Genomic DNA, 23,264 nt, shown 5'->3' on the forward strand with positions numbered 1-23,264 from the left:
TGTAACTTTGTTTGCTGGAAGATAGCATCAATAGACCTTTTAAAATGAAGTGCCATGAGATGAATCTAACTGGATCACAAGCTAAATAGAAACAGAGTGGGAAGCTGTAAAAAATTATAACCATATAAGGATTGAGGGGTTATACTCTGAAAACTAATTGTTGTTTAAGTATATTATTTGACCTAGACATATGTTTCTTTTAAGAAAGAAAATAAATATGAAATGAACATTAAATTTATACCTCAATGTAATTTCAAAATTGCCATCATCTCTTATGTCTCATACTTGCATTCCAGATTTGTTGATGCTAAACATTTAGGGTGAAAACTCAGAAATTTACATATTTAATAAATCATCATCAGAGTTTCACATTCACAGTGAATTTTTCAAACCACTCTACTTAGTTGTTAAGACACCAGTGAAGGACATTCAGTGGTTTTCAGTAAGAAACTTGTCTGATCTTTTCTAAATAATTAGATATGGGGCTAGGGTATAAGAACACCGACTGCCTTTGTGGATGGAGATATTTCACACCAGCATCCCCATGGGGCAGAATCAGAGAAATAGTGGTCATGCTTTCTTACTCCAAGGTGGTCTCCCTACTTGGGTGTGAGACTTAGGGAGCTGAGCAAAGTTCAGTCCTAAGCGTCACCTGTATTTCACACAGAAGGTGCAAATGCCATATTAAAACTAATTTATGTAATGGCTAATATTTAAAGATATATCTTACTTGTTGTTCCTGTGTATATATGTGTATGTTACATGTATGCCTATGATTGTGGAGGCCAATAGAGGGCAATCATATCCCCTGAATCTGGAGTTATAGATAATGTCAGATGAACAACTTGAGTGATGGAAACAGGTCGTCAGGAATTATGGGAAGTATTCCCAACTGATTAGCCACCTCTCCAGTCCACAAAATATTTTTAAAGGATGAAAACATAAAATATTTTCCTATTGTGATAGGTTAGGAACCCCAGAGTGATCCCTCTCTCTTTGGTAGGTTTTCTATCAAAATTCAACTCAGATATTTGTGGTAGCAAAACATTGCAAATTGAAACTATCTTGGAATCTTTATCTATGTTAAATAGAAAATTTAAAGTTAAAACATAAGTCTTCAACAAAATCACCCTATGTAAATTCTACCAATATATATTGTATGTTAAAAGTTATATAGTGCATTTATTTATCCTGTGCACATTTCTAACTTAGTGTACTTTTAGGTGTTAATGCCACCTTGGCTGTCCTGGAACTCACTTTGTAGTTAGGCTGCCCTCAGACTCACAGAGATCTTCCTGCCTCTGCCTCTCAAGTACTGGGTTTAAAGGCCTGAGCCACCACTGCCTGGATCTTGTTCACTTTGTTGAGGCAGATTCAACATCAGTAGACATGCTACTCCCAAAGGGGAGAAAAATCCCACATCTTCACACCCATAGACTAACAACTACAGGCAAATCACACCTCTGAGAGAGGAAGAATGAGCTGCTCTGAGGCATGAGCACCCTAATTTGTTATCCAACATAAAACTGTCATCCCTGAAACAATACACACATAAGCAACAAAAATGGACTCAGAAGATTGTATCCAATTTGCTTAATTACACAAAGATGTTGTTGCATTTGTCTAACTATGTAAAGATGGGTTGCATTTGTTTATGTTGCAGAATATTTGCTAAACTGTGTAAAGATGTGCTTCATTTATTTAATTATGTAAAGATGTGTTGCTATTTTGCCTTGCTGGCCTAAGGCACCTGACTGGTCTAACAAAAAGCTGAATGGTCAGTAGTAAGAGAGGAGCTATAGGCAGAACTTCTGGGCAGGGAGAGTAAGAAGGAGGAGGAATTTAGGCTGGAGGGAGAAAGAAAAAGAGACACCAGGGAGACATCAGGTGCAAGCCAGTCAGACACAGAGGAAGCAGGGAAGTAAGACATTCAGAATGAAAGAATGGTAAAAAGCCCTGAAGCAAAATGTGGATGAATAGATAGATACAGGTTAAATTAAATTAAAAGATTTAGTGGGACAAGCCTAAACTAAGGCTGAGCATTTATAACTGAAAAAAAAGACTTGTTTCCATCACTCAAGTTGTTCATCTGACATTATCTATACACCTGTAAGAATTGCCAAGATCAAAACAATGATGACAACTTATGCTGGGGAGGATGTGGGGTAAAGGGAACACTGCTGCATTGCTGGTGGGAGTGCAAGCTGGTACAGCCCCTTTGGATAGCAATTCTTCAGAAAATTAGGAAACAATCTTTCTCAAGACTGAGCAGTATCACTTTGGGGTATATATCCAAAGCATTCTCAACCGTGCCACAAGGACATGTGGTCAAATATGTTCACAGCAGCATTGTTTGTCATAGCCAGAACCTGGAAACAACCTACATGACCTTCTACTGAAGAATGGATGAGAAAAATGTGATTCACTTATACAATGGAATACTACACAGCAGAAAAAATAATGACATCTTGTTATTTGTAGGCAAATGGATGAAGCTAGAAAACATCATTTTGAGTGAGGCAACCCAGACCCAGAAAGATAATTATCATGTGTACTCACTCATAATTGGTTTTTACACATAAAACAAAGAAAACCAGCCTACAAATCGCCATTCCAGAGAACCTAGACAACAATGAGGACTCTAAGAGAGATATACATGGATCTAATCTACATGGGAAGTAGAAAAAGACAAGATCTCCTGAGTAAATTGGGAGCATGGGGACTTTGGGAGAGGGTTGAGGGAGGGCAGAGGCAGGAAGGGAAGCAGAGAAAAATGTAGAACTCATAAGAATCAATTTTAAAAAATTGCCTTCAGAGCCCACAGACTCCTGAGATGGAACTAACTTGAAAGCATCTGCCCTGACGACTAGCTTTCATGGTACCAGAAAGTTCTATGAAAGCTTCCAAAGGAGGAAAGCTGAAATCTAAGATGCCTATGAAGCAAAGGGGCTAGCTTGACATAAAAAGCTTATGGTTGCAATAGTGGCACACACATCTTGGTGGTAACAAAAGCTCGTTAGTGGGACATAAGACCTGCTCAACAGACATAAATCATATCTGGTGCTGGAAACCCAGCCAACTACTCAGGACTATCAAAGTCATATATGTTGAAGGAAAATCTATTGCCATACTCTAAATTCTACATTCTGAATATTTGCCCTTACATCCAGAGATAAGTGTAGTCCTCACGCCACATGAAGAAATTTCTCTTAGCAACAGATGGAGACCTTTATAGAAAACCACAGCCAATCAAAATGCAGAGTTAACAGAACTCTGTCCCAACATCTATACGTACAACACATCTCCATCACCTAAGGCATCTAAGAAACAGGGACTATAAGAAAGTATTGGGTGGAAGATGGTTAAAGTCAGAGGTACAAGTACTTAGTTGTGAAAGTGTGGCTCCCAGAAATGTCAAAAACCGCACACATGAATTTTTTAAAAACGGGATTGCTTAAGCATGAGTTGAAGAAGGACAACAAAGTTAGACATGCCCAAGTGTGTAATGAAAGCTCACAGGGCTTCAACCCTACACACAAAGCTATAGGCAGCTAAAGAATGCTGCGTGTGGAAGAAGTAGTCTTTTCGAGGGAAGAGAAGACAAATTGGTTGTCCAATGCCAAAGACATAAAGACAAATTCTTGTAGTGACTTAGGCTGAATCCAAAACTGCAATATGGGTTTCTCAAGGCAGAAAAATAGGGTGATGAATGCAAAGACTTTCTGTATACACCTTTTTTGTTTCCTTATCTTTTTATTGCAAGAGAGAGAGGTTGCCCTGAGGAATTTCCCCAGCCTTGATGAAGTGTTTGGAGAATGGGGGAGTGCTACAGCTTAAGTGTGGGTCCAGCAACTCCTGTTCCTCATTTACACCTTCTTAAGGAAGCTCTTCTTGTTGTCACCCCCAGTTCCTCTTAGCCCCAGGCCACTAGCCTACAAATAACAAAATCACTGGCAAGATGTGGGGAGATTGCAGATAGGGAAGTAATGTCAGAGACTGCATCCCTGAGATGGGAACAAATGGAGGGGGTGGAATGCCTCCTACCACTGTTATGAAAACATAATTTAGCAGCATAAATTACATTTGAATGTTTTTTAAATATTTAACTTTATATACATATTCAGCTTTAGTTTCTACACATAAATTTGCAGCCAAAATAGCATTTCGTTAAGATTGACGGCAAATGGGAAATGTTCTTATATTTTCTATTCAAATGAACTTATATATGAAAAATTTAGTTTGTAAAACAATATCTAGAGTTATAAGGCTGTATAAAATAAAAATCACAAAGCTATGCGTCTTGCAGCTCTAGGAATAAATGAACTAAAATACTTCTAAAATTTTTACCACATCATATGGTAATTTAAAAAAAATTAATTCAACTTGAGATAATTATATTCAAAGTGATTATGAGAAATATACTAAGAAACCATATTTTACACCCAGTTTGTACCATGATACGATCTTCTGGGGCGAGAGGTGCTCCTCAGTTTATGACGGGGTCATGTTAAGATCAATCTATCATGAGTTGGAAATACTGTAAACAGAAAAAGCATTAAATATGCCTTACTTAGGAAACATCAAGACCAAAGTGTTTGCTCTGATGAGAATTGACTGTTACTCCAGTGATCGTGTTGCTGATTGATAGTCTTGGTTCAGTACTGCTCCACAGCGTATAAAAACATTGTACTTCATACCTAGTGAGAGATAAAGAGGAAATCCAAAATATGGGGCAAGACTCCCACCAAAATGCACTTTGCTTTTCTATCCCTTTGAGGTTGAAAAGTCACTGTCTTGAACTACCATAAGGTTGGAGACCATCTGCGGTACCTGATCCCAATAGGTCATTGATGCTTAGAGTGTTGAGATGATGGAGTGTGTTCACTAGGCCAGATTCGCCTTTCTTGTTATAGCTCCTCCTCATCACTCTGTATTCTTGAGTCTTGGCCACCAGTAATTCTGTCATTTCATCACATCAAGCATGGTATATAGATAAATTCGTACAGTAGAGTATGTTGGGATTGACTTTTTCCTCTCAGTATAATTCCCTAGTGATTCATCCAAGTGCTTTGTGTATCAATATGTCAAGAATGTGAATGATCTTTGAAATTCATTCACTATGCTTTCCTGGTACTTAAAATATTTTAATCATGGATATTTTATTTTATAATTATATATATATATATATACATATAGTTTTATCATTTGGGGAAATATTAAAAATTGAACACTTATGATTTGTGAATAGATGCTAATCAAATGTTTTTTTCCTTAATGCTATTTGTGATATCCCTGTTAACAAAATATTATTGCTACTATGGGCTAATGACTGCAGCCTAAGATATAAAATACAAACACACACTAGCCTAGTAAAATGTTACAAAAAAAAAAAACGAGAGTGGAAAGAGATAGGTACATCACTTATTTGAATGGCTTAGTCCATCTTGGGACCTGAAAAATCCAAAGGGTTTTTTTCCTCAGTATTCCTGCATCATTATTTAATATCCCTCTGTGCCTGCTCATGTTCGAATCTGTGAAATAATTTTGTGCTAAGATACCAAAGACGAATTCCTAAGGTTGAACAAAAGGATTCATTGTCTCATGAGAAATTCATTCTTGTTAAGAACTGAAATCTCCCTTCCCCTCAGTAATAGAGGAGCCATGAATCACAGCATCTCCTGGTTTCCCCATAATCTAACGCATCATGCCTCAGACAACAATTTGATTTGTCAAGAGACCATCTCTGTAAGGCTGCCAATAGTATTGATGCCCATTGAAGAGAAAATAATTGAGCCCTGGGTGAGCTAATTTCATTTTTTAACAGCTTGTGGTGAATAGTGTAAAATAGGAAACGGGGAAGATGCCGAGAAACTTGGCTCTCTCCAAACCTGGAGCAAGGCTCTGGCTTTTCTTTTGCACAGTAAAGGATGTTTAGAGATTCAGAACGGTGTCCTTTGAAACACCCCACAGGAAGTTTGTTTCTACACATTAAGCACTATTAAGCTTTCTCCAGGTAAGACATTTTTTTCCAGATTAACTTCAGGGAACTCAGCGCTTCCATGTGTTATCTGCTTCTATTATGGCTTGAGGACAGAGAAATTGATTCTAAGTTCACTCTACCGCTTGCTGTGAGCAGTTTGTAGCAAAGGTATTTGTCGATTCAGATAATTTCTTATAAGCTTGTTGTTTGCCTGGGAATACATTTTTTACGCAGCAAATGGAAGGAGAAGGAGCCGAATCAGCCACATTCTAAGAACTTCAGGTTGACACCAATAAGTGCAGTTCAATAGCAATCTTAATCATTCTCATATTGAGGTTTGCTCGGAAGTTTCATGAGGTAAATGTTCTGCACAGAAATATAACACCTGCACCCAGTATTCTCTGCCTGAGTCTTAATTCCGCTTTAACATCAAAACAACTCTTTTCAGAACACAGGGCAATGAATTCAGCATTCATCTTATACGTTCTGATTAAAATAATTGTATTAATTGAGGGATAAAGGGCGCAGAAAAAGACTATATTTTTTAGTTAATTTTCAATTTAAAAATGATTTCTTATTACTTTTTTGTGTGTGCTTTCTTGTGGAATATTCATACGATGCCAGTGTGTACCCTCCCATGTACATTCGGGAGTCTGGCTCTATGATTCTTTGCTCTGTCCTCTTAGACAATCTCTCTCACTGAGCCTGAGGTTTGTCATTTTATTTTTTTTAGGTAGATTTGCTGGTCAGAAAATTTCAGCCATCTTCCTGTCTCTTCCCTAACTATGACTGATGTTGCAGTCAAGTCTTTCTGATGTATGGGTGTTGGGATTTAAACTCAAACTCTTATGCCTGTATAGAAACTGTTCTTACCCACTGAGATATCTCCCCTGTCCATCCCAGTTCATCTTAAGGGACCATATTAAACTATAACCCAGCTAGTGAAATCACACGAGATCTGTGGGTAGGGCCTTTCTGAATCTCTGGGATCTTCCTGTGGGTGATACACAGGCTGCATGTCTCCTGAAGTTGTGTTTAGATCAGGAAGGAGATTTGGATTATTTAGGTTAGAGAGAACCAGAGGTTTTGAAGCGAACTTCCTTTAACTTGTCATCTGCTGTCCTATACAGGCAATGTTCTGCCCCAGCAGCACAGTTTCTGATCCCAGAGTAACAGGTGGTACTGCAGCAGGGTTAGCAAACATTTCCAAGTTGATCCAATTCCCTCCTTGAGAAAAATGCAAATGGTGAACTAAGTGCAAAGGTTCCACTTCCCATGACAATATTATTTCCCAGGTATCCTATGTCCAGGCATCACCTGGATTCCCAGAGTTTTGGAACCGTGTGGTTCTCTCTTTCCAAAAGGACATCCTCCTATGTCCCAATAAGCTAACATATGCCTTTCTCCCGGTTGTTTCAGCTGTCAAATTGGCACAGAACGGACTATTTGGTGGCATTGCAATTGGGAGATTGCTTTGACCTGATTGACCCGTGGGCACATATTAAGGCATTTTCTTGATTGTTGATGGAAGTGGGAAGGTCCCCACTGTGTGTGGTGCCGTCTGTGGACGGAGTGGTAGTATAAGAACAGTGGCTGAGCCCAAGCTAGTCAGCAGAACTTGGTGGTTTCTGCTTTGCTCCCTGCCCTGATTTTCCATAAGGATAGGCTGACACCTTGAAATAGTAGCTGAATTACACCTTTTTTCTCACCAACTTGCTTTTGGTCATTGTATTTAGCACAGCAAGAGAGAAACAAACTGGGGCTGTGTTTTGTTTGTTCCTCTACAGCTTTTAGTTCTGGTTTGACCAAGGTTCTCTCCTATGTGTTATCTGACTTTATAAATAATTTCCATTTTCCCATAACTTATTTTGTTTTTTCTAATCATCCCCTCCATGTAGATCACTGATTCTGAATTTACATATGCAAAAAATTAAGTACTCTATTTTTCTGATACTGGTATAAATAAATCTTTAGTAGCTGAACCAAAATTTTATCAAAACCTTGTTTTCCAAACTTTCCTAATCTAAAAGCATATAATCACATCAGATATACTCCATATTATTAACTTATTAACTATTAAAAATTCAAATTCAGATTATAGTGGGGTATTACTATATACTTTTCCAAATTGCTTACATCAGATAGATAGATAGATAGATAGATAGATAGATAGATAGATAGATAGATAGATAGATAGACAGATAGATAGATAGAAGCATATGAGACTATAGAGAAACTCGATCTGTCACAGAGTGCTGGAATACAACTGTGTGGTTCTTATAACATTTCCCAGATTGTACTAGAGTGTTTATTCAAATTTAAAATATAAATTAAAAAAATTCCCAGTAAGCTTTGTTAGAAAAATATTCATTATATTTGCTTAGAATGTTATAGAAGAAGTAAGAAGAGAAAAATAAGAAAAACCTAATTTAGAATCTAGAATTAGAAAAATCACTCTTTAAGCTAGATCACACAGGGTTGTTCTATTCTTTTCTAAGTTTTTCAAAATTAAGTTTAATAATATCAGGCATACAATGAAAGGCTTTATGACCTCAATTTTGGTAAGACTAAGTTGATGTTGCTTTTTCTTTTTCTCTTTTAAGAATTTTATGTAGAAGCAATTTACTTTGGGGTTTACTTGTGAGAAAATATCTCTTGAATTGTGAAGTAAATGCTTCGTACACTATGAAATATTTAAAAATACATATTTCAAGCATACCTATGTGCATGATACTAAATAGATATTTAATTAATATTTTTATCAATGTCATGCATTTCAGATAAATACACTTCTTTGAAAAGAACTGTTCATGCAGTCTCTAATGGATAATCACTTGCAAATGAAAATTTTGTTTCCTGCAAGGGAGCCTCACTGGGGAAACAAAGTCTCAAGGGCAGGCTATGTACCCATCAGGAGATGGCCAACAGAAAGTGAGCTGAATGATTCTTTAGAGGATCCTGTCTCTTGATATGATCACAATGATCTTACTTTTTAAAAATCTTATCCTATTGCTTATTTTTACACTATCTTATTTGTATATTTTCTTTTCTCGTTTTATTCTGCAGATCCCTTGCATGTTTAGTATGGCTTCAAGTTTTGTGTTTTTATGGTATTCCTGAGAGTGTGAATGATTAGGTCTTATGCCTTTTCTTGGATTTTTTTCTTATGTTTGTTCTGTTCAATTTTAACATGTCAGTTTTTGTTTTTATATCATATTACATTTCATTTTATTATATTATCCCATGGATGCCTTCTTGTTTTTCAGTGAGAAACAGAAAGGGAATGGATCTGATGGAAGTGGAGCTGGAGAGGAGCTGAGAGAAGTAGAGCAGGGGAACCATAATCTGGATATATTATGAGAGAAAAAAAATCCATTATCAATAAAAGGAAAAAAAGACAGAAAAGTACTGCTTTTATTGAATAGACCACATATTTAGGACTTGAGAATAAACCTATTAATAGAATAATAGAAAGTAAGACATATTAAGGAATGACGAGAAACAGCCAATGAAGGAGGGAAGACCACAGAACAAGGAAACTGCATTACTATTATATGGAGGGCAGAGACGATATTTTGTTCCATATGTTTCCTTTATATTTATCTTCCACTCCACCTATTCTCTCTTCAACTATGCTACTGAATCATATCTTATGCAGAGAAAATTATAGGAAGTATACATAAGTAAGTGGGTCAACAATTTTTCAGCAGGTGAGGCATGCTGAAGAACTACCTGTTGGGGAAATAGAACCATATCAGAATCCAGCAACTTTCATTATATTCCCCCCATCACAGTCAACAAACACTCCCTGAGACAATATATGCCACTCTGGCCCCACTAAAGAGATCTGAAACCTTGCACTTCATCTTTATGTGAACAGAATTACATTACAGGGATAACAAAGTGCAGTGATCTTTCTCCCTGTCTGCCTCCCCCAAGCCCTTTCTGTTGAGGCTTCCTACATCAGCAGCTCTAGAATCACCTCTTTCTCCCTCTTCTTAGCCTCTTATCTTATCCACTATCAAGTTCTGGCTACAGCCATCAACAGATTTTCCAAATCCTCAGAGCTGGCTCTTTGCTGCTATTAATACTCATTTATGAGATCAGTAAAGGTTTTTAAAGTTATATTGATGTACAAACTTCTCTCCACTTTCTCCATGTTACTTCTGCTTAATATTTTCTCCTTCCTGCTTCCAAGATCTGATTTTTCTCAGATACAATCTGGTCAGTCACTCAACTGTTGAAGAAGGATCATGTTTTGTTTAGCTTCAAAGTGTGAAAAACATTCTCAGTCATTTTAGATTTCTATACAAAGCCTTTGAAGATCTGCCTCTGGCACACTGATCTGTGTTTATTCTGCTTATAATTTCCATTGTATGTAGACAGTTAGCTATCTCCCAAACACTGTTCACATAGCTCTAAACATTTCTGTTTGATCTGTTCTCTTCTATTATGTCTTTTTACCTCTTTGCTGGTATGCTTAGGCATCTTCGGAAGTACATAAACTCAATTAGCATCTTTCCTCTTGCCCTTTCTTCCCACAGAGACACACGGTTGCTGCATGTGACACTTGTTTTTTTCATCAATACAGGTCTTAGATATCTTTTTTGGCATTTGTAGCACAATGTGCAACTGTTCTTTGGCAAGCCAATTTGCTTCACAGTTTCAATTACTAGCTTGATACTCTTCCTACACCTAGAATAAATATCAAACAGTAAACAGTTGCTCTATGTAAGTTAGCGAACAATGTGAATAGTGTTAGGAAATAGAACTGCAATTGTCTTCTCTTAAAGGCATCAAGGACAGAAAGAATACGTTGGCACACAATCCAATTATAGAAGATTTTGTTTTAAGGGTGGGCAGGATATAGGCAGGTTTAAAAATGCCAGAAGTTGTTCTTTCATTACGCATAAACAAGGGTCCTTCTCTGGAGAGTGTATACTCCCTGAACCTTGAACGCCACTCAGAGACAGTCCTTCAGAGAATTTCCAGCAATAGAGACAACCCTGAATCTCTTAGAGGCTGAAAAAGCAACTAAGCCATCAGACTCATGCTCACAGATGGATTCTGGGTGCATTTTAGTAAAGCGAAGTCAGCATTGCTGGGTCTCTGAATAGCCATGGGTTCCAATTCCTGTTTCTTTTCATCTGTTTGTGTGTGTGTTTGGTAAATTTCTTTACATGTTTATTTTTCTCAGTATGGGGGAAATAATATGTTTTTTAATTAATTTATTTTTAAGAAACAATATTTTCTCATTATACATACTAATCCTATGTCCTCCCCTCCTCCCACTTCCTCCACCTTCCTCCCACCCCACTCCCCATCCACTCTCTAGAGAGGGTAATGTTTCCCATGGGGAGACAACAAAGTCTAGCACATCACTTTGAGGGAGGACCAAGAATCTTCCCACTATATCTAGACTGATTAAGGTATACCTCCAAACCCCAGTTCAATTTTAGCACAAGGAATAAAACCTAGTCCCGCTTCCAGTGGCCCCACAGACTGTCCCAGCCATAAGTGGACACCCACATTCAGAGGACCTACATTAGTCTTATGCTGGTTTTCTCTACTGTCAGTCCAGAGTCAGTGAGCTCCCATGAACTCAGGTAAGCTGTTTCAGTGAATGTCCCCTTTGCTCGTACCATCACTCCTCATTCTTGTCAGGTGGACTTTGGGAGCTTAGTCCAGTGCTTTGCTGTGGAATTTTGCATCTGCTTCCTTCAGTTGCTGGATGTAGGTTGTAAACATGTTTTAAAAGTGAATCAAATGATAATGGATAAAAAGTAATGCTAAGGTTTGTACAATAATTCTTGGTTGAAGTCTTAGTTCCTTGGGAATTTTGTTCTTTCTACATCCCCCAAAACACATAGGATTATTTTTCTACACTGATGACATGTTACAGGAATCTCAGAGAAGGGAAGGACAGGACAAGGTACTGTGTGCACAGACTCTGTAACAGATGAGGAGGAAACGGTGACACCTTCCAGGGCTGAGCACGACTATAAATTCTGCCATGTGCAGGATGTTCTGCTGACTTCTGACATTCTCTGGAGGTCAAAATGGCCTGGATTGCTGACATGGGCGTGATAAACACCACATTTTTCTGTCAAAGCTGCTAGCTCACTTCACCCGATTTTGCACAGATTCAGAGAAATACAATCATTCCATCTGATTTGTGCTTAGAAGAGATATAGGGAAATGGATGTCTGAAAACAAAGCCACATGCTAAGTCAGCTCGCTTTGATGCTGCTCAATGGTGTACATAAATGAGTCTGTTACTGCCTGCATGGTGTCTGCTCCTTTCTTTCAGCAACACTGGGTGAGCATCGGGTGCAGAAAAGGATCTATCTGACGGTGTGAGGATGCCGTACCACACAGCCATGAACTGAAATCATTCAGCTGACTCTCGCATCTTTTGCCACTGCTCGTTTCTCTCTGTATGATACCAGAGGTATTAATTCATTTGACATATAATTTTAAGTGTACTGTGTGATGGGTACTACATACTAAAGAATCAGTGGCAAATAATATTGGTGATGTCTGTGTTTGTGAAGCTTATGTCTATTATGACTAATAGACCAGTACTCTAAGCAATTATTTTCCTAAATATCTAGGGAGAAATGAGGAGAGATGAAAACATAAAAAGCCAAAAATAATTAACAAGATATGCATGGGCATTAGGCATGCAGGTATCTTACATTAAGGATTAAAATGTATATGGATGGTGGAAAATATTTATTGACATGGATTAGTTACAGGTACAGACATGGAAAGGAAGGGAGCCCATGCGTTTGGGAGACAAACCAACTTAAAAATTTCTTAGAGACCCCAATGAAAAGATATAGGGACTGTTAGCTCTGTGTCCTTGACCAGGAGGCAATTTGGCAAAATCTGGTCTGAATCTGGAGCTACAGCCCAAAGGAGTTAAGGTTTTAGTTCCTGGGAATCTGGTTTTCCCCACTGAAGGGCTATGGTTATTGGTCCTAAGACAGCCATGTCTAAGATATCCTGTGTTCTCTTTCCAGAATTGTTTGATTTAGCTCTCTGCTGACCTTGGGACATTTCCCTCTAAAAAACAATCTGTACTATACTGTATGTTGTTCTTCTTAATAAGCTTGCTTGGCATAAGCCGTCACCTCATGCAAGACCTCCTAGTCCCAAACTTTCCATCTTCTTTATTTCTTATTTCCAGGCCTCCCCTGCAATAGCTCACAGTTCAGCGTCCTCATTCCTGTGGGTTTGGGTCACTCGTCAGATGATTTGGGTCATGACCAATTGTAGATAATGACAGAGAAGACAGATGGAGGGGTTAGAGCCAGAACGATATATCAAAGGGGTGAGAAAAGGGCAACTGTACTAGTTCTCTGTTGTACATAACAAGTTACCTCGAACCTGAGCACAAACCATCTGCCTATACTACTGAAAGAGTCATGTTGCTGTAGTCAGGTTTCTAGTCGACTGCATCCTCAGGAGGCTCAGAACCTCTCCCACATCCACACGGCTGTTAACGTGAAATCATTGCTTGTTAGCTGCAGATGTCGTGCATTCTGCATCTTTACAGATGCCATGAATCCTTCCGATGTGACACATGGCATTTTATCTTCCTTTAAAGAGTTCCTCTGATTATGTCAAGCCCACCCAGCGTAATCTGCCTTTTGATGATCTCACAGACAAGATTTTTATTCTAATCATAGGAATGATACTCCATCATCTGTTCTTGCCACAACCACAGTGGAGTGGAAGGTGTTGTTAAGGAAAGGATAATAGAGGGTGGACACCTTGGAGACCATGCTATAACTTTGCTAAAAGATTAGACAGAAGGGGATCAGTTGGCATTTCTGTAAACATGGGGACCTTAGAGCTACCTGTGTGAGCCACTGTTAGATTTCAGACTTAGGTTTGAATCCTGGCTCCATTTCTGAAGGTTGGTGGCCTCAGGTCAGACCTAGAGCTCTACATGATGGCATGGATGACCCATTCACTCACTGTGGTATTATTTGCTGTGAGTCAATTATGTTTGTAGGATGGGTATAATGTAGTTGTTCTGAGATTGCAATGTAACAATAGCATTTCTCCAGACACGGGCTTTGGCACTTTTTCTCTTGGGAAAGGAATATATCAAGGTCAGCTTGTTTGTCAACAGCCAGTGCTAAAATGAGAACGAACCATGAATGCTATGTTCAGGTGTTGTAATGGGAATGTAAATTAAACAATATTTAAAGGGATCTACTTTCTGAAAAGTAGATCTTCAGAATAACTAAGTAAAACAGCTCCTCCACTTACAAAAGCTTAGAGAAATTAATCCACGAAGAATGAAAACCTTCTGCCTTCTGATGCTCTTGGGGAAGAGAAAGGGATGTCTTGCTACAGGTGGTACTTTCCTAAGTCTAGAAAATGTACTTGATCCTGGTTTAGCTCGTGATCTTGTCCTCTTAAAGTTTGATATCATTCTCCAAGCAATTTCATCTTTCGGCCTATTGTGAACCATCTGATTTGAAACAAGGGAAAAAAAAGTTTAAGTAAGTGAATTTGTCCTAGCCTGGGGGCTAGGTGGATGATCCTGGCAAGTGTGCTACTGGCTTCTATACCTCCATGATTACCTTCCTCATCCAAAGTGATGTCTTCTGTGGGATGCTAAATGTTCAGAAAGATGAGGCTACAATAGAGAATTCATTTGGAAATTCAGCTGCCACACTACAAAGATTTTTTACAATAATTAATGAGTAAAAACCATTGCATTGGATTTCAGGTTCTTGTACACAGAGCACTGGAAGGGTGAAGCTGCTGATAAGTATAAGATGGATGCTCCTGAAGTAGTTCTAGGAGACCCGCTGCTCTGAAAGATGGCATTGTGGCTGTAATTGTCTGCATACAGGATTCCAGGCCTTGGTAGACTGCAGTGATGTTAGGGGGATAACAAGCAACACCTTTTGTTGTTTGTTAGCTCCAGCACTCATTTTGAGTCAACAAAATTTTGTGTGACTCAGATCGAAATTTAAGGGAAAAAATTCTCTTCCTCCGTCTCTTTCAGCTCTGAATGCCTGCATTTTATCATTCAGACATAGAGCATCAGAGAATTCCATAATACACAGTAATTACATAATGCAACTAAATAGCACAATAACAGCTCCCTTAGCATGTATTTGTGGGATTACTCATGTCTAAACTCAGCAGAGAGGGAAAATGCCACACAAAGACTTCCCAGCTAACAAAATGGTAGCAAACCCAAGGAAGCTGCAAATGCTTACAAATTACCTATTGATCACAAAGTAAGAAATTAGCTTATTTCAAAATGAAAGTATTTACTTTCGTGTTACGCTTGGTTTCTGCTTAGTGGGAAAATATCACGAACCTGGGGAATTAAAGAACATAATTTATCAAACATTTGCTGGTTTAAATAGTACCTAGTTTCCCTATAGATCTAAAAGTTATAAGCACCAAACCATATCTATATTTTCTTTAATAATGATTGTCTCTGTGTATTATGTATAAGAGTGAATGCGACTTGTGTGTGGTTACCCTTTGATCCTAGCAAAGGGCTTCAGATCCTCCAGGGTTAGTGTTAAAGGTGGTCATAAGCTGTCTGAAGTGGCACCTGGAAATCAAACTTGGGTCCTTTAGAAGACAAGAGGACTGATGCCTACTCTTAACCATTGAGCCAAATCTCTAGCACCCCAAACTGGATTATACTAAATATAATGCATAAATACATATATATTTATATAAATATAATGAATATACTAAAACCAAGTTTGCAGTGAATCTATGGGAAGAAAATGTTGCCCATTTCCAGTCCCTGGAAGCTGTCTTTATCTCTTAGTTCTAAACATTCTCCTCATCCTCCAAAGACAGCTATGGACAGTTGGGTGCTCTCATATCAAATCTTCTGCCCATCACTCCAGTGACTATATCCCATGTAGGCAACACCCACAGCTTCTTACTTAAGGGATAAACTTTTTAAAGGAAGAACATTAGTTTGTATAATATATCTGTATTTTATTCCAATTCACACAGCCTCAAAGGATACTAGAATCCAGATAAATAGACTTTCGGCCTTTCTTGGTGTCTTCTACAGCAGGAAAATATGGCACCTTAAAATTTTGTAGTGGTTGGAAATGTAGTCAACTTTTCTCATTGGGGTAACAGTCACTGTGAGAACTCGAGGATGTACATTGGTGCTCATTAAATATACAAGTGGGATGTTTAAGAAGAGAGAGCCATGATGATTCTTAGGAGTCTTGTCTATTACAGTATCTGCAAAAGCTTGACCCACCAATGCATCTCAACTATCCCTGAAGGAGCCTTTTCCCTGCTTTGCAGGGCTATGAATGCTGCCCAGGTCAGATTTTCAAGTATCTCATTTACTGACCTAGTGGTATCATTGCTGAGTCACTTTGCTGATTCTTACTGGATGTCTCTGGACGTTGAAGCAAACTAGATGGAAAGTAAAGACATTTCCATTCCCAATCATTCATTGCTTTGTCATTTAAAATGAGTTTATACATTACATGCCAGAATTAACAGTTAGAGTACGTGAGTCCTAGAACACAGGACCAAAATCCCTGTAAGCCTTTCTAATCATCCATGCTTCCATGCAGGCCTATAACTGAGGAATGGTTCTTTTTTCCTTTTAACCTGCAGACACTAAAGGAAATTCTTCTACCATTGGGTAGCTCATGATAAATAATATTGACAAATAATACTACCTTCTCTATCACTCATCAATTCACAAATTTGTTAGCTTAGACATAATAATTTTTTTTCTGGAGGTAAAATGTCCAAATATGTACTTTGATGGCCTACAATTCAGGTGACAGTAAACTTGTGTTTCCTTGGAGGTTCTGGAAAGAGGTGACCTACTTGCCCTTTTGCAGTTTCAGAGAATTGCCTGTTTTCCTTGGCTCTTGCCTTATTACAAATCCCAAATCAGCAAAAAACAGGTTGTGTGGTTCTTAAATGTAATCCTTTGGCTCAACAGATGTGTTTATACTTCATGAAGGATAGCCCACAAGTTCTTGACTTAAATGTATATTTTTGTGGAATAAGATGGCATAACTCTTCATACAATATTTGTAATTCCTCCAAAGTTATCTTCCAGCAAAAGTATTCATACCTACAAAATAATCTTAAGACTGACTTCTAATTAATTTCTTTTTTTAAATTTTTTATATTTATTTATTATATATACAATATTCTGTCTGTGTGGATGCCTGAAGGCCAGAAGAGGGCACCAGACCTCATTATAGATGGTTGTGAGCACCCATATGGTTGCTGGAAATTGAACTCAGGACCTTTGGAAGAGCAGGCAATGCTCTTAACCGCTGAGCCATCTCTGCAGCCCCAATTTCTTTCTTTGTACAAAATATTTTCATTCAAATTTTATTTGGCTGCACACTAAGTTATTCAGTACTTATTCAACATCTAAAGTTTATAGATGTGGTAGTCATTTAAAAATAGGGAGTCTGTGGTACATATAATATAATTATGCACAGGCAAAGGTTGAATTGCTAGCCTTAAAAATAAGCATTCACTTATATGATTCTATGAGGGTCATTCTTATTCAAATTACCACAGACTTACCATCTCAGAACCTGAGTCCATACTTAGCAGGAGAGGCATTATAGCAAGCAGCCAGAGAGAAAGCTTAGAAACCCCATGTTGATGTACAAAGCAGACATGAAGGTGGTGACAGGATACAAATATTCCATGCTACATTTATATATATAAACAATATATATATATATATATATATATATATATATATATATATATATATGATATATTTCCTCCAGCAAGGCTCTACTTCCTAACGGTTCCATAACTTTCCAAATAGCACCACCGACTGGGGACCAAATGTTCAAAAACATGAACACAGTAGTATAGCTATGTTTGCAGCATGCTGTGTCTACTATTCTTCATGAATTGCAAGCATAATTTGAACATAAATTCATACTTGACATTATTATCACAGAATCCATGCTGGAAATGTTACCGTGGGTTAAGAGATGCGGAGACCTTCTGTAACCTACTAATCTCCAATAACTAATAAAGAGGGAACTGAGATTTGGAGTAATTTGGTACCACACTCAAGTGCTTTCCATTTCTTCAAATATCCAAATGTGTCTTGGCAGCTTCCGTGGACGTTATAATATAAAATTGCTCCAGCTTTCAGGTACAAGCAGCTCTCAGTTCTGCCAATAGCATCCTAATTAATTCCCATTGTGTACTGACACTCATCCTGCAGACTCAGACAGCGTCTTCGAAGTTCTTCAGTCTGGGAAGACATGGAAAAACTGAATCCTTATTTTATACCCGAAGGAATCTTGCATCTTTAGCAAAAACTATTTTTCTTGAAAAGGTAAAATAAAAGGGGGCAAAAGGAAATACTTCCATTTTAATTGAGCATATTTCGTTAGAAATCAGACCATTACAAAGGAATGGGCTGTTCAGTGTATGTTGTGGTATGGCTAATTACATAGGAAGAGAGCTCAGTCAGGCCTGGAGAACCACAGAACTGACTTTGAGGTGATGCTGCTGAAGTAGCAGAAGAGGCTACTGAGGCACACAGTCCATGAAACTCGTATGCTGACTAAAGTTCCCTTTGGCACCTTGCTTTCCTTTCAGGATTCATGGTTCATTAACTTCAAATATGAAACTTCCAAAAAATTTAAAAAGAATATATACTTATTAAATAATAATATATAATTATTAATTTTATTCTAAATTATTTTGTTACTATATACAAATTGTTAAAATAATTTTCAATATGTTTAGAATCATAGCCAAGATGCACATATAAGATGAACATATGTGATGGTTTTAAATAATAAAAGTTTCAGCAAAAATAGTTGTCAGTATATTTGAGGAAGTAGAGAAATAGAGACATACAAAACATAAGAAAAAGATTGCAGTGTTACAAGACCAGGTAAAATTCAGTTGGGCACTGCACTAGACCTTTCCCCTTGCTATTTTCCATGGGTGCGAAATTCTTTATACCTATATTGAAAAATGTTTGTGTTGACCTCTTTCTTTATGATAGAATGTCTCAAAGTGGCATTGACAAGCTGTGATGGATTATTTTAGACACTGTAGGGTGTGAAAAAACATTCCAGCAAGCAGTACACCACACCAAAATTATAATAATCACTTTTCTAGACACTGTATTGTCTTCTGAGGGACTGGAAGATATTGTATTCAGAATCCAAGAATGCCATATACCCCAAACTTACACATGGCAAATTGATCACTGGGCCTTCTTGTAGTGAAGCACAGAGATTGGACTTTTGATTGGCTTTCTTCTGTTTACTCAGTCCACTGACTGATTTGTGAGTAGAAGATTTATTTTTAGGTATACAATGTTTGTGATTCTTCACATGTTCTAGGTGTTAATCTACCATTTACCATACAGTTAACAAAAGTATTTCCACACCCTGGAGAGTGTTTCCATATTCTCTTAATAGTTTCCTTTGTTTAATATTATGTTAATTTTACATATCATAATTAAAATATTTACATCAATTTACCCAGTCATTTTATGTCCTCCAACTCCTCCCATGCTCCCCCTTCCAAGTCTTTTCCTGTGCCCTCCACTTTCAAACTGATAGCCTCTTTTTTCTTTGATTATGATTTTCACTGACACACATGCATACACACATGCATCAATAGATACATACAACATTCTGAGCTAATTTCTGTGGTTGGTCTTTGCTGTGTATTCAGATATGAAGATTTGGAACTAAAAATCACAGATGAGAAAGAATGTGTTGTTTGTCTTTCTGGATCTGGGTTACTTCATTCAATACACTGTTTTCTAAGAGCATTCACTTACCTGAAAACTTCATGAAGTCATTCATCTTTATAGCTGAATAATATTCCACTGTGTTTATGTAACACATGTTAATTAGCCATTTATCTGTGGAAGGACATTGTGGTGGCTTGTATAGGTGTGGCTGTGTTGGAGTAGATATGGCCTTGTTGGAGGAAGTGTTTCACTGAGATGGGCTTGGAGGTTTCAAAATGCCACACAAGGCTCAGTCTCCTCTCATCCGGCTGCCAGTGAATCAACATGTAGCTCTCAGATACTTTTATAGCACTTACCTGCATGCCACCATGGTCCCTGACATGTTGGCGACAGACTAAATGTCTGAAACTGTAAGCTCACTCCAAATTAATTATTTTTTATTTTATAGGAGCTGTCTTAAACATGGAGTCTCTTTACAACAATAGCCAAATGACTAAGACTGATGTGCAGGTACTTTGCCTTTTCTAGCTATTGGGAATAAAGCAGCAATGACTATCACTGAGCAAGAGTCTGTGGAGCAGAACATCGAATCCTTTGGACATGTGCCACAGAGTGATTTATATGGTAGATTCATTTTAGATTTTTAAGGATTCTCCATAATGATTTCCACAGTGTGTGCAACAATTTGCATTCCTACAACATTACCAGCAGTTTTTCAGCTGCTTTGTTGATTATAGACATTTTGATTGGGGTAAAATGAAAATTTTAAAAGTGCTTTAATTTTTAGTTTCCTAAATACTAGGGATGATAAATGCTTTGGAGATATTTCTGAGGCAGTATGATTTCTTCTATTGAGAATTCTAACTTAGATTCGTAGTCAATTTTTTAAATTGCATCATTCACTTTCCTGACTTTATTCAGTTCTTTATATATTTTGGATACTAATTCTCAGATGTATAGTTGGCAAAAGATTCTATTCCATTCTCTGGATTTCTTCTTCACTTCACAGGTTGTATCCTTAACCATAGAGAACCGTTCCAATTTTATGAGATCCCCTTGTCGATTTCCAGCCTTCATTTTCTGAGCAAGTCTCTGTCTGCTTTCATCGCCCGATGAAAGTTAATCTCCAGGAGGATGACTATATGTCTTTCTTTGGGTTCACCTTCTTATTTAGCTTCTCTAGGATCACGAATTATAGGCTCAATGTCCTTTATTTATGGCTAGAAACCAAATATGAGTGAGTACATCTCATGTTCCTCTTTTTGGGTCTGGCTTTCCTCACTCAGGATAGTGTTTTCTATTTCCGTCCATTTGCATGCAAAATTCAAGAGACAGAGACCCAAATTGGAACACAGGACTGAAATCAGGAACAGAAGGAGAGAGAACACGAGCAAGGAACTCAGGACCGCGAGGGGTGCACCCACATACTGAGACATTGGGGATGATCTATTGGGAACTCACCAAGGCCAGCTGGCCCAGGTCTGAAAAAGCATGGGATAAAACAGGACTCGCTGAACATAGCAGACAATGAGGACTGCTGAGAACTCAAGAACAATGACACTGGGTTTTGATCCTACTGCACGTACTGGCTTTGTGGGAGCCTAGGCAGTTTGGATGCTCACCTTACTAGACCTGGATGGAGGTAGGAGGTCCTTGGACTTCCCACAAGGCAGGAAACCGGTCTGCTCTTCGGGCTGATGAGGGAGGGGGACTTGATTGGGGGAGGGGGAGGGAAATGGGAGGCGATGGAGGAGAGGAGGCAGAAATCTTTTATATATATATATATATATATATATATATATATATATATATATATATATATATACTTCAAAAATAAAGTATTAGTAGCAACAAAGAAAAAAATTTTCCGAGCAAGTGCAGTCCAATTCAGAAAGTCCTCTCAACACCCACATTATGTAGTGTACTGCCTATATTTTATTCTATTAACTTTAGCATTTCATGTTTCAAATTGAGGTATTTGATTCACTTGAAGCTTTCTTTGGTGCAGGGTGATAGATTTCGGTATAATTTTGTTCTTCTATTCATAGTTCCCACTACCATTTTGTTGAAGACACTCTCTTTTCTCCAGTGTATATTTCTGCATCACTGTCGGATATCATATTGCTGTAGTTATGAGTTCTTATGTTGGCTTTGCTATTTTATTGCCTTGATCTATATGTTTGTTTTGTGCCAATATCATATTATTTTATTACTACAACTTTATAATATGCCTTGAAATATGGAATGGACAATGTCCCCAAAGTTAAATTATCCCAATTTGTAGATGATATATTATACAGAAGAAATTATAAAAATTTTTACCAGAAAATTTTTAGAAATATTAGAAAATTACAGCAAAGAGGCAAGGTACAAAACCAACTCATAAATCCGTGGAATTTCTATACACCAACAACCAATATACAGAGAAAGAGACCTTGGTCATACTCCTGTTTATAACAGCATCAAAGACAATAAAATTCCTTGGTGTAAACCTAACCAAGGCAGTTAACGGCCTCCATGAAAACTTCAAATATCCGAAGAGATTGATAAAGATCCAAGAAAACAGGAAGATGTTCTGTGCTCATGGACAGGTAGAACTAATATTACAAAATGACCAACCTGTGCTCATGGACTCAGAAAACTAATTGTAAAAATGACCTTTTCCCCAAACGCAATTTATAGAATCAATGTAATCCCAATCAAAATGCCAACAACATTCTTCCAGAAATAAAAGAAAATTTAAAATTTATATGAAACCAGGAAAGACCCCAGATAGCCTAAGCAATCCAGAGCCAAAAAGAATAATATTGGCTTTTTTTTCTGACTGAGCTACTATCTTTATTTCTCAGGAGGTCTCAATTGGGGGTAATTTTGCAGCATTATCTTTTCACCTGCAACTCGGTTCTGATTTTCTGTTCATCTCTGATCCTCATGTTCTCTCATTAGCTGGGCAGAACAAAATATATTTGATCATAACTTTGCTGAAAAGTATTCATTTGTCAAAAGATGTTCAATAAACGCTATCACTTTTGATTATGTGGTTTTAGATCATAACTTTGCTTCTATCTCTAGATCATGTCCTAGACGTTTGGATCTAAATGTGCTAGTATTAGGCAATGACTGTAATTAAATTCAATGGTGGCTGCTCACCTCCCCCTACAGACTGTGCCTTTTCCTGCTGATCAGTGTCTTCACTAATTGCTTTATATATAGAAAAGATTAATAGCTTACTCTTAGCTTTTGTGAAGACTATAATAAAGATACATCTCAAATATTCCTTTTCTAAGGTTTGTGGAAGAAAATGGATTTTGTAATTCCAATTTGTTCCAAAGTTTAGGAAGCAAGTTTCAGTAGGTATTTTGGAACATGAGGATTAGGGTAGCCTTCATGGTCAAATACTCTACCGTTTCTTCAGCTGAATAAATGAATGAGCCAAGATGTCCTTCATCAAAATAAAATATGAAAGGATGACTGTGGTTATAATTCAGGGAGAGGGCATTGGCCTAGCATGTGCAGGTACAAGCCTCAGCAGTAAATACACAC

The sequence above is a fragment of the Microtus pennsylvanicus genome, chromosome 2, assembly GCF_037038515.1.
Source record: "Microtus pennsylvanicus isolate mMicPen1 chromosome 2, mMicPen1.hap1, whole genome shotgun sequence".
NCBI classification, from domain to species: Eukaryota; Metazoa; Chordata; class Mammalia; order Rodentia; family Cricetidae; genus Microtus; species Microtus pennsylvanicus.